Consider the following 12,545-nt stretch of genomic DNA (forward strand, 5'->3'; position numbering starts at 1 on the left):
CAAAGATGACGAAAGACGACAGACAGAGTGACAGACAGATAACTGCACTACATTTATAACACTTAGTAGTAACTTTAGAAGACTTTACATACAACATCTATGATGTATATTTACAGATTATACTGCCCAGCAGTGTAGAAAGAAGTCCAATTTAGCTTCATTGTGATGAGCTATACCATGATCACTGCTCATCCCTTCATTTATCAGTAATTGTTATGCAACCCATTCTGCTGAGTACTTTTTCATACCAATATTTCTGTACTTAAAAGGGCAATATGCAACATTTAGAGCATTAATATAGCAGCAAACAACTATATAGTGGAGTAATGTTTACCTGAGGAGAGAATGGACTCTCTCTCCCTCTGTGTGTGGCTGTGGGCACGGCCGTCGCTCTGCACTGCTTTTGATTCAATTAAATTACATTTATTATGTACAGCCCAAAACCCCAAATTTGCCTCAAAGGGCTTTAGAATCTGTACATATATGACATCCTCTGTCCTGGGACCCTCACATCGGTACAGGAAAAACTCCCCCCAAAAAACTTTAAATGGGTAGAAAAAAGGAAGAAACTTTAGGGAGAGCAACAGAGTAGGGATTCCTCTCCCAGGATGGACAGAAGTGCAACACATTCAGGGCATATGATATAAATGATTCATGTAATGAGAGTAGTAAGCAGAATAATAATGGAAAAGGTACGACAACGAATAGTAACAGCAACAGTGGAAATAATAAAGTAATACAAATAATAAAAGCATTAATGATATCGGGAGGACCACGGTCCAGATATAACCACGATCCATAAGGAGAGAATGCACAAAGACTCTGGAGAAGAAGAAAAGCTAGTAATGTGCATTAATGGGACATTATGCATACTGCGGGACTAATAAAGGCTTATCTTATCTTATCTTATCTTATCATAATTCCTACAGAAGGAGATGGAGAAAGGCGCTCAGTGTATTCTAAAAAGTCCCCCGGTAGTCTAGGCCTATAGCAGCCCTGACTAAGTGTCATTAAAAAAGGAAATTCTTAAGCCTACTATTGAATGTGGTGAGTGTGTCTGTCCCCCGGACTGAAACTGGAAGCTGGTTCCACAGAAGAGCTTGATAACTGAAGGCTCTGGCTCCTATCCTGCTGAGACTCTAGGAACCACATGTAACCCTGAATTCTGGGAGCGCAGCTCTATAGTGGGGTAATATAGAACTATAGCTTCTTTGAGAAATGATGTTGCCTGACCAATTAGGGTGAGCTGAGGAAAAAGAATTTTAATTTTGATATAATTGAATTTCTTCTGATAATATTGCCTAATGGAAGCATATATAAGGTACAAACTTTCGCGTGCATGGAGGATCCATTGTGGGCTCGATCTGATGAACATGACTTAAAACAGCTTAATGTGGTTCCTTTAATGCTTTAATCCTTTCATAAGGCGGTGGAGCTGATAAGGCCGTCCCGACCTTCATTGTCGCCATGGAAGTGTAGCACCCACCCTCTCGTTCCCCCTCAGGTTAACACTGTTCGCTCTGCCGGGACTTTTGCCAGAGTTTGCAATGTTCGCACTGTTAGCACGGTAAGCTAGGATCCGCCCCGCTCAGGTGTTGCCATGTTAAAAGACGTTGCGAGGCAATCAGATCTTGTATTAATCGCCTCAAAAACAATTATTAATACATACTTTTATTCAGGGTATTTTAAAATCAATATGTTATTAATCATGTAAAATATATTAATAATATTCCAACAACTAGATAGATGTGACACTATTTATTTTTGTGCAACAGTGAGTGTAGAAATCCTCTGTCTCTCTCCCTCTCTCACACACATGCACACACTTGCAGATGACAGTCATTGACACAATCCATTCCCCAGCCCCTTACCCAAACCATAACTATCACAGCTAAACGCTTGACCCCAACATTTACCCTAACCTTATTTTAACCTGAACCTTGAAACCGAGTCTGGACAATTAAATAGGCCGTTGAAGATCCGTCCCAAAGTAAGGACGGGTCAAAATGTCCACACTTTCCCAAAATATCCTCACTCTTAAGGTTTAGAACTCAAATTGGTCCTCACAAAGGTAGCTGTTCAAGTGTACACACACACAAACTCACGGAGGCACACAGACAGGAGATTGAACTGAAGTAATTGTGAGCAAGCTGGAGGGCAAGAGCCATGTCCAATTGTTTATAATGTGCATGGCGTGAGAAAGGAGCTTCGATACACTTGTGAATCAGGACAGACAGCGGCGAGCCAATTAGAGAGACGTCACTGTTCATATCCTAAATACATGTTAGTATTGCTTATGCTTGTCAGGATGACAAGACTGCATGACAGAAACCAGTGGCCCAGTCATTCCGAGTCATCCGCTGAACATCATTTTCCGCAGATGAAATCTGTTCTTTACATTTACAAGTATGTTTTTTCCACATGAAAAAAATATTTCGACACCTAAATGCCATGATTAATAATGCTAGTTATTAATGTGGTACTGTAGTTTACTTTTAACAGACACTGCCTTTCGCAGGAGCGAGCTGCATTCACAACTCGGAGAGATGTATATTTAAAATTCTTGTGAGGATTTATATGCAGTTGTGTGTCTGCACCAAATGATACAAAAGGGTTCCTCCCCGTTGAGTGAAAAATGAAGATGAAAGAAAATTGCAGTGCTTTCCAGGTACCCGAAGTACTTTACTCTCATCTGCAGCTCCTTCTGGACTCAAACAAACCTGCTCCCCATTTCAAAGCACATCACAATTAACCTCAAGTGAAACCAGGTCAGAACAAAGTCATTTCAGTCATTTCTACAACTCTGATGATGCCACTGCCCCTAATTCTTCCTGAAAACCCATTCTGTGATTGGTTCAGCCAAAAGCTAGATTAATGTGTGTTTATAGCCACAGGCGAGCAAATGTAATTGCAAAAAGAAATGTACAAAAGCAAATCACCACTATAGCCCAGTATTATGTCGCTCGCAAGGACGTGTGTGTTCAAGATGAAAAGGTGAAAACTAAGATTGTGTTCCTCAATGGTTAGCCATAATCCTGAAGTGTGTTTGCTACGCACAGAAGTTCTCGACGCAGCACGTTTCTACAGCCTGTGTTAATTTTCAAGGCAGTTTAATTGAATTTCCCACTCAGAATTATCTAAATGAACTACGCATGAGACAGCAAACGCATTTGGAGGATATATTATGCTTTACTGCATATTACGGTGGCCCTGTGAGCTCAACATACTGTAAGTTAAGAAAACGGATGCAGACAGACACAACAGAAGCCAATGAAGAAACATCCTCACCAACTAGACGACACACGTGCAGCGTTCAGAAAAAGCGTTGCAAAACTTACATTGTGTCGTTATCACAAACTTACACAAAAGACATCCTGTATATAACGTAGTTCAGCATACTCAGTACCAGCTGGAAAATAACCATCAAACCCAGTAATTGTGGTACTCTCACTCTGCTGCATGAGAACTTAGCATTTTAAAACAAGTAAAACATTCTCAGGAAGTGAGAAAACTAACAATTTCCTGACATCATAAGCATACCATCAGTTGAGAATTGTTTTCCTGAGCTCTCTGGCTACAAAACGTACTCGGGCACAAACAGGACAGAACATCTGTCACTGAACGGTCTTGACAGAGGGCTTTTCAATGGCCTCTCTCCTGGATCCAGTTTTGCTGTTGCCGCACAATGTGAGAATCTGTGCCCTTTGTACAGCAGTCCAAATTCATTCTCACTGCTCACACAGTGCTCAAAGCGCCGAACATTTCCACTCAGTTTATCCAGGAAACAGAAAGAAAGAGACCATGGCAAGGCCTTCAAATAAAGGTCCATGGTTCAAGTACTAGACGTAAATGGTACTAGAACCATGGACTTTGAATGGTTCACTGCTGTAGGCCTCTAAATATTAGCCACACCGTTCTGCCACGTTAAGGTATGAAAGTAAAGGGAGACTTGAACAAATTTCAGGCACCATTTGAGGCTTTCCTCCTAATGTATTCAAATTGAATTAACCATTTACAAGTCTTTGACTCCACTCAGTGTCTTCCCTATTAGATGCTTGCAGAATACATTTAATTCACCTTGCATCACCTCCAAATTCTAAAGCTGATCTAAGGTGCAGCCATGTTACTCATGCTGCCCTATATTTGTCTCAAAATCTCAAAATGTGCAAAATTATCAAATAGTATAGACTCTAGCCTAGTGTGGAGCCTCTTTCACAACATACGATTTACAGATTCAACTAAAGAGAAAGGAGGAATTAAGGAGAAGTCAATTAATTTAAAAAAACAAGGACAAGTGTACAATTGGACCAATTTAAAAGCCATTAAGAGTACAAAGTTATGAAATTGATTAAACGTCAAAGAAAACAAGTGCCTTTTTAAGATGCCTTTAAACTTGTTTTGCTGATCTGCTTCTCTCAGCCTTTGCAGGAGGCTGTTCCAATGTCGAGGGTTTGTTTCCTCAAACCCCACTGCCTGGCATGAATCCTAATGAACATGGCTCCCCACACAGTACACAAATATTTACAAGGAAAACTTGAGCTTGTTTTTAAATCATCCGCACACCAGTACATTAACGTTTCTAGGTTTAAATTGTTCACACAAAGGGTTCTGGTGCTCATAAGTGACTGAAAAGACATTTAACTGCAGGCGTTCTTTGTTTTTCCCACCTCGGTAGCTGGAACCCATACAGGGTGGGAATGACGCTTTTGCCAGTTTAGATTACCAACAAATGCAGCATTAACTTTTGTACTGCAATTTTGCCGGTAAATATCTTGTTTAATTAGCGAAACGCAACCTATAATTTGCATTGCATTTGACATAATAAGCCAAAGGAATGAGGACGACCTCACAGTACAAACATTTCAATGTACCCAGCGGAGCATAAAAGTGTGAACAAGACAATGGTGTGTCCTCCCTGCTGGGAAAGGAGCAGTGAGGCAAGGTAAGGCTTACTGAACACTGACAGAAGTAATCATATCTGGATCTCATGTCTCTCTAAGTGGTTCTACTTCACAGAAATTTCACTGAAGACTGCTCTTATTAATATTTTTTTTTTCAAGCACGTCTTACATGCTTGGTAAGACCATAGAGAAACTATGGACATAGTCTCCGGCCATCACCATCCTGGTGACGACACTCCCAGCTAATCCAAAAATGGGCAAAGAGGTGGTGAGGCAGACCCGAGTGACAGTGGAGCAGTGAGCAACCTGAGAGGACCTGTCACTTAAAGAGACCACACCCTTAATCAGGCAATCCATCAAAATAACAGCTACAATCTGCATTGGATGCCCCATTTTGTACTTAACTTACAATCATTTAGCAGACGCTTTTTATCCACATTCATACATCGTAGGCAGAGCTACGGGAGCAGTTTTGTGATTAAGTGTCTTGCATAATGACACGCTACTAACGGAGCCGGAACCAGGGATCGAACCGTCGATTCTCTGATTGAAAGACGGCCCTGCTCTCCACTTAGCCAGAGTACATGTTTCGTAAACATGTCATCAGAGAGGATGTTGCCTGAAACTCAACTGTGCCACCTCTTGATGTCGGCTATAGAGCGGCGCAGCGATGGCTTAATTGTGTAGGCCACCCTGGATGTTAGCATTGCCCTGGTTCCCTCTTCAAACATTTTTTGAGGGAGATTATTGCACAACATAAACACTGTGGCAAACACAAGTTTATGATACGTACATGTTTTGTTGGGAAAGATAATCTTCAGAAAAGTATTTTAAAAAAAATAATTAATTAAGTCGGTAAAAAGACAAAGTACACCCCGGTCGCATGAGCTTGAGTATGCACAACAAGGCTGTGAGGGCAGACTAGTCAAAGTGATCATTTAGCCACTTGTTAGCAGCCGCTTTCATGCAAATTCATGAGAGTAGTATCTGATGTATTTGATATAGAACATATCTGAAACTTGTGTTAAGACGAGGGAGCTGGAAATGCAAAAAAAAATACTAACTCTTTTGGGGTGCGACAGCCATAATACCGTGGTTCTGAACTGCAGTGGATCAATGAGTGTGCTGGTGCACAAATCATAGAGCCGCACAGGCTTACAAAAAGCTTGCCGGGGACAGTGTGTGCTGCTCTGAACTAACACAAATACCCATTCAACTTCTCTGGCAGATTCAGCTGTGCTGGGCGGGCGCCAGGGGGGTGTGCATCTTTGCCTAATGCCATCCCTCCATGGAGCACAAACATAGTTTGTTTTGGGCCTGGCATGGCGCGTTGGGGCTCGATGGTGAGATGTCCTAATATATATTGATAATCATACACTGATGGTAATGATAATAAACCACCTTTGTCACAGCAGAGGAGAGTAGGATGGATTAGCCCGGGTATTTTTTCCCCCTTTCTTAGCCATATTTCACTGCTGCTCTGAAACACCAAGCCAAGTCCATTGCATGTTTTTGCAAAGCACATATGGTGTTGTATTAAGATTTGGAGGTAAATCCAGAGTTATGAAGCGGCAGGAGCAGCACTTGGAGGCCCAATGCGGCAAAACAACTTAATGTCAGTCACTAATCTAGTTGCAGGTGTTCAGAAGAGCAGAGCGCAATTAAATCAAATTGGCTTTCACACAGTTATTCAAATTAGTTTAGAAATCAAACGCTCAAAAACTAAATACGCTTACCTGGGCAGAATCGCCCGCTTCAACTCCCTCATTGCTCCCATACCAAGACGCTGTCAAGAGATGGGAGGAGCTGAAACAAAACGGAATTTACATTTAAATCAGCTTGGAAGCTGAACAAAAATGTGATCAGGGTCCGCGCTTTTCCCACTGCCTTAATCAAAGTTTTGATGCGATGACACACAACCCCGTGAGAAGTTGCCTGGCTAGTATCTCAAGAGAGGGCCATGGTAATAAGTTATTAATGTACTGCCCACGCTGCAATTAAGCACCAATTAAAATCACAGGTTGTGTGTCTGACATACAATTAGAGTCTCTTAAACTTCCTCATAAGAGTCTCATAAAGTACATGTCATGTCCTGGTTCAAAACAAGTGACGGGTATGCGTGCTTCTAATATAGAGATTTCTGACTAAAATAAACCACACTTCTTTAAAACATTTCAGGTTTATCCATAAAGTTCATCAGTCATTGCTTCTGTATAATCTAGCATGGGTACAATGATGTTGCTATCCAGGACCATATTCGTATCTGCTGTGTGTGTTGATGTAGATTGCAGGCTGCCTGACAGCGCTAAATAAATAGTTGTAGTAGATTTAATGACCGTGCGGGGGCATGAGTTGTTTTGATTTGGGGCTATCGGTAAATTATCGTTATTATTGTTGTAAATTAGCTGTCACTTTTCTTGAATGGAATAATATAAATTTGGCGAAAAGTCTTCATTACTGGTATGATTATTTATTCCTGGAGACAAAATCATCAGTCTTCTCCTGCGGTTGACTCTGCAAAATGCTGAGCAAGGCTCTGCATCGCAAACAACAGCAGCTGCTTTGTAAATCGTAATTGCAAGATTCATATATTTCTCTCGAACTAAAGAAAAATGTAACATGATTAAGTGGATGGGTTGAATTAATAACATCAGTTCAAAATAGTTGAGTCCAGATTTGTTGGCTGGTGTCTAAATCTGAATTAGAATGAGTTATTACCACCGATCCGTGAGATACAGTAGTTTCTTTCAGTAGATTCATATGTAAGCCATCAAAGTATACAACAAAAGTGTGTTACCATATATGTTAAGAATACTGTATTTCCACTGTAAAGATGTTCTTGCTCAGGGGTGAGGATGACACAATAGGACGTTTGATAATATATAGCTGAGTCTGACAACCGGAATCTGAAATGTCAGCCTCCCTTTTACTGTTACTTTAGTTCCTCCTCAATTTTTAAACTCCCTTCAAATGTTCTCTCCCTTTTGCCATATGCCTTTGTTTTTATCTTTTTATCTTACTTTTTTTCTTCCTGTCTGTCTGTGTATCTCACTGGTCCAGTGGAGTGGAGGATCAGTCAAACTCCTCAATTCCCTTCATATGAATCCGGGTCTATTCTCCCTCCATATCACCTGTGTGTGTGTGTGTGTGTGTGTGTGTGTGTGTGTGTGTGTGTGTGTTGTCTTCCCTATATCAGCAGAGTCTCTGGTGGACTGAAAGCAGGTCAGTCAATCAGACTATTCCATCTCATTCCCATCCAATCTGACTATTTTTCTGACTGATGTTTTCTTTAACTCCGTCTTGTTTTGTCCATGTGATTGTGTGTGTGTGTGTATGTTTGTGTGTGTGTGTGTGTGTGTGTAAGTTCGAGTCAGTCTTCCTATCCTTCTCTTTGTGTGGCTTTCTCTGTTTCTCCGGTCCAGTAGATGGGGATCAGTCAAATCCAGTGGGAAGTGAACAGCATGTTAGCAGAGCTCAAAGCATCCGTGGGAATCGTGGCCAGCGATGGAAGGCCAGTTGAGGCTAAGTGAGAGTGCCACGGAGGACTTGGGGGAGAAAAGGGCCGGTCATCCGCTCAGTCAGGAACTCACACCCCGAGGGTCCTGACAAAATGTGAAGGAAATAAGGGCCGGTGGGGCGGTTGAGACAAAAGAGATGTAACGTGCGTTAATAAGTAGTTCCTGAATAACTCCAAATCGATGACTATCTAGAGTGGCGAAAGGTGGTTAAGATGGGCCCAGTGCAGAATATTATGACGGGGCCTATTGCACCTTATACCAGTTATGAAGCACACACACAACATTGTATCGCCTCGTCACATGATCAGATAGAGACTGGAAATTGGACAACATCAACATTCACATTACTGGGCAATCATCATTGCATATATATGACAAAAATGCTAAAGACAATTATTCATTTAATATAATTGTTTTTATATGTTTTCCGTTTTTATTGTTAATGTAGAATAAGCACATCATTTTGTTATCTCTACTGACTATTCAAACAAAACAAAACAAAAAACATGAGGAGATGGGTTTTCCTTTTTTTAAGTTTTTAGTGATGATCCATATGATCCAACCCACGGGGCCCAAGTGCAACCGCACTGTCTCCTACGCCCCTGACTATATATCAGATAATGATGAGTGAGAACAAACTGGGAGATACTATATTACTGTAATGAATCATTAGGTAACAATTAGTCCGTAAAACTATGTAAATCGACTTTCTTCATGAGTCAGTCCTGATTAACTATGAATGAGCCGCTGAGCGGCACAAAACTATTAACAACTCATTAATTACTTATTACTTAGAGGTGCAAGATTCCAAATTCAAAGCATTTATACAGCAGCAAACAACTATTTGCTAGATGTAGTGGAGTAATGGCGTCCTGAGCGTGTTCATTTTCAATCATCAATCTTCAATCATTAGTTACTTTTTTTTGTGCCCCCTCAAGTAAAGTGATAGATCATACTGACTACTTACTAAATACACACTAAATGGATTTCACCAGTTCCTCCTTATTCTGCTTGAAGTTGTTTTTTTTGCATTAGCGCCACCAACTGGTATTGTGGATCGGACCCTAAATGTGAGGCACAAACACTAATAATGGTTCAAATAAAAATAAAGTAACAATAACCAAGAGTACAACATTATCAAATCCTGTCAAACACATGTATTCTCCTCAGATAATAAACACAAATAGATAATATTCATCCCCTGAACGTCTTTGGAAAATGTCACGTTTACAAAAGTTTCATTCGATCTCCATTTCTTGGAAAATGAAATCGTTACATATTCTTAATTTTTTTTTCTTACAGGAAGTCACATCTTCCTGTATTGTGTTAAAGAATGTGCTGTTTATAATATATCAATCAGGATATCAGTATCTCTTCTCCTGACATAAACCATCCGTTCTCTCTTCCTCCCACCGCTTCTGGCGCCTTATCTTCAATCTGGGCACGCATTCCACTCTTTATTTATATATTACTAAAGTTAACTATCAATTTATTTATTTTTTATTCATACTGCACTGCATAATGGCAGTGGCTGCTTTTAAATATGTACCTCCTAATTCATGTCCTTCTATTCCAGTGTGTGCTGGTATCCATAGAAATAGCACACTCAGTCCCATCATTTCAATTCTATTTGGCTGTTGATATCTAGAGATGAACATGCATTTGAACAACAACTTCTCTCAGTGGTCTGAATGCAATTATACCTGCGCCCCATTCTCTTCCAACCAGACATCTCAGTGCCTTAAGATGTGCAACACCGAACAGAGAAATAAAGCTTTGCATATTGGGAGAATTTGCAAGGAAGCAAAGGATTCTGGATGAAAATGGTCCCTGGAGGTGATTACAGGATAGGAGGATATGGAAAGAATAACATGGAGTATTCAAGTAGAGGTGAGGAGGATAGGGATACTGTTAAAAAACAATAAATTGTCAGAGACTACAAAGTCTGTCGCTGTTTCTGGAATCACCGAGCTTTTCAGTCAGACCTTTTTATCCACCTCCTCTTCACTGTTACGGCACAGACACATGTGGCAAGTGTGGAGATCACCAATGTGAAGGTTGTGAAGATGATGTGAAGGCTACATTTTGTAACTGTGGAGGTCAGCACAATGCTACTCCACGTCCATGCACAATTCAAGTGGAGATTCAAGTGTGAGAACAGTAAGAAAAGCAATGCAGAGGCAGTGAAGGTTTTGCATGGACGTGGAGAGTCATAGGACAGAGATCAACTGATGTAGTGTGGATAAACGGATTCATTGCTCGTGTATGTAATTCTACAGATCAAGTCGAACTCAAAACAGAGGAAAAAAAATAAATAACTGTAAAGGGAGCTGAGACATTTTTTGAGATTGAATTCATTCTATCCTCGGAGAAAAAATAGTTGAAAATAACAAGATTTCATTCAAGAGATTTTACAGCATGAAAAACGTAAACGTTTTCGGGTTGTTGTTTAACAAAAGAATAGCATGGGCTGTTCACATCCACAAAGTTATTGACAAATGTAAGAAAGTGATAAACCTATTGTCTGGTTGGGAGTAAATGGGAAAACATTGTATTGATGACCATCTATATCCTATTCATTCATTCTGTATAACATTATGAGTGTGCGGTGTTGCTGCAAGTACATCTCTCAAAACGTTCACACTCGGCATCAGGCTTTGGGATCAAACCCTAACTCCAACATCAGCATTACATTAGTTCAAATGGAGAGAGAAACAAAAAGCTTTGGATGTGCCGAACTGGAATTATCTCAAATAAACACAAATCCAATTCCATTATCAGCAAAACAACCTGATCCTACTGTATATTTGACAAATAATCACAAAGAAGATAAGGAGTTTATTTTAAATTCACAAACAGTAAAGACCAATACAAAAAGTCACCATAGTTATATTCAAATACAAACGCTTCAAAGACTTCAGTCAATACAGTTGGAATTGCATTCTCCGTTCCAGAGTTTGAACCTTAAGGTGGAGAAAAAAAGCAGTGGTGGTTCATCAAGTGAAGAAAGGCTTGCATTGTCGTCAGCATTACAATGGTTTGAGGACACCATTGAGAGCAGTTGTTTGTTCAGATTCAAGTCCGTTTGCGATACAGACATTCAACAAGCAAACCAGACATTTTGAGAGAATTGCAACTGACCTGGCGCAGAATTCAAATGGCGGGACTGAGCGTGCTATCTCTATGGATGCCGGCACATGTTGGAATCAAAGGAAATGAATTAGCGGATACATTTGAAAAAAGAAGCCACCGCAATTATGCAATGCAGTAAAAAAAGTTTTAAAAAGAAATAACAACTTCTTTGGAGCACAACTATGTAAACAACCCCTCTCATTTATTATTTAGCCCGGAGACATGGTTCATCACACATTAAGAGGCTTGGAGGTAACACATGATGGTGAAAGCTAATCTTTAAGTAACTTTGCTTCAGATCTTTTGCCAAAAGAGCAAAGCTGCTCCGTATTCCATTCATGACACAAGCAGTTTCTTTCCGATAGAGCGTCCCGTATTGTGAAGAAACCTTGGACCTCAAGCAGCTTTGCTTATTAGTGTTCCCTTGGTGGCTTTTCATCAGCAATTTTCTGATAATACAACCGCGTTACCCTTATAGCCAACATAATACCAGCAGTTCGTTCAGTGATTATAGACCTTGTTGAATTCTCTAAGGGACAAAGTAATACTGTCCTTTTTTTCTTTGACTTCATTTGAACTGCAAAGAGGTGAATATGATATCTGAACCAGATAACAAATAAAGGCATTTTAAAATTCAGATTGTATTGCTTCAAGACCATGCTGGCATGGTATACACAAAATATACAATGTTAAAATGATCAAACAGTGGCATCTTCAATCACATAGTGAATCTCTCAGCCTTTATTCAACCGTTTAGTTTCAACCACCTGATTCTGTCTGAGCCAGATATGAGACAAACCACAGTCAACATCCACTCTTCCTGGATGCTTAACACTGTGGAAGTTCGGTTAGTGGACCTCTAAGACTTACATTTGAGTGCCCTTACCCTACGACTCAAAATGACAACCTGTGAGGTTTATGGAGAGCTGTGAAAATACCCAATATGTGTTGCAGTCAAAAAGCTTTTGGGCAAGGATGCTGGAAAGTAAAGAAA

The sequence above is a fragment of the Pholis gunnellus genome (genome assembly GCF_910591455.1).
Source record: "Pholis gunnellus genome assembly, chromosome: 3".
NCBI lineage: Eukaryota > Metazoa > Chordata > Actinopteri > Perciformes > Pholidae > Pholis > Pholis gunnellus.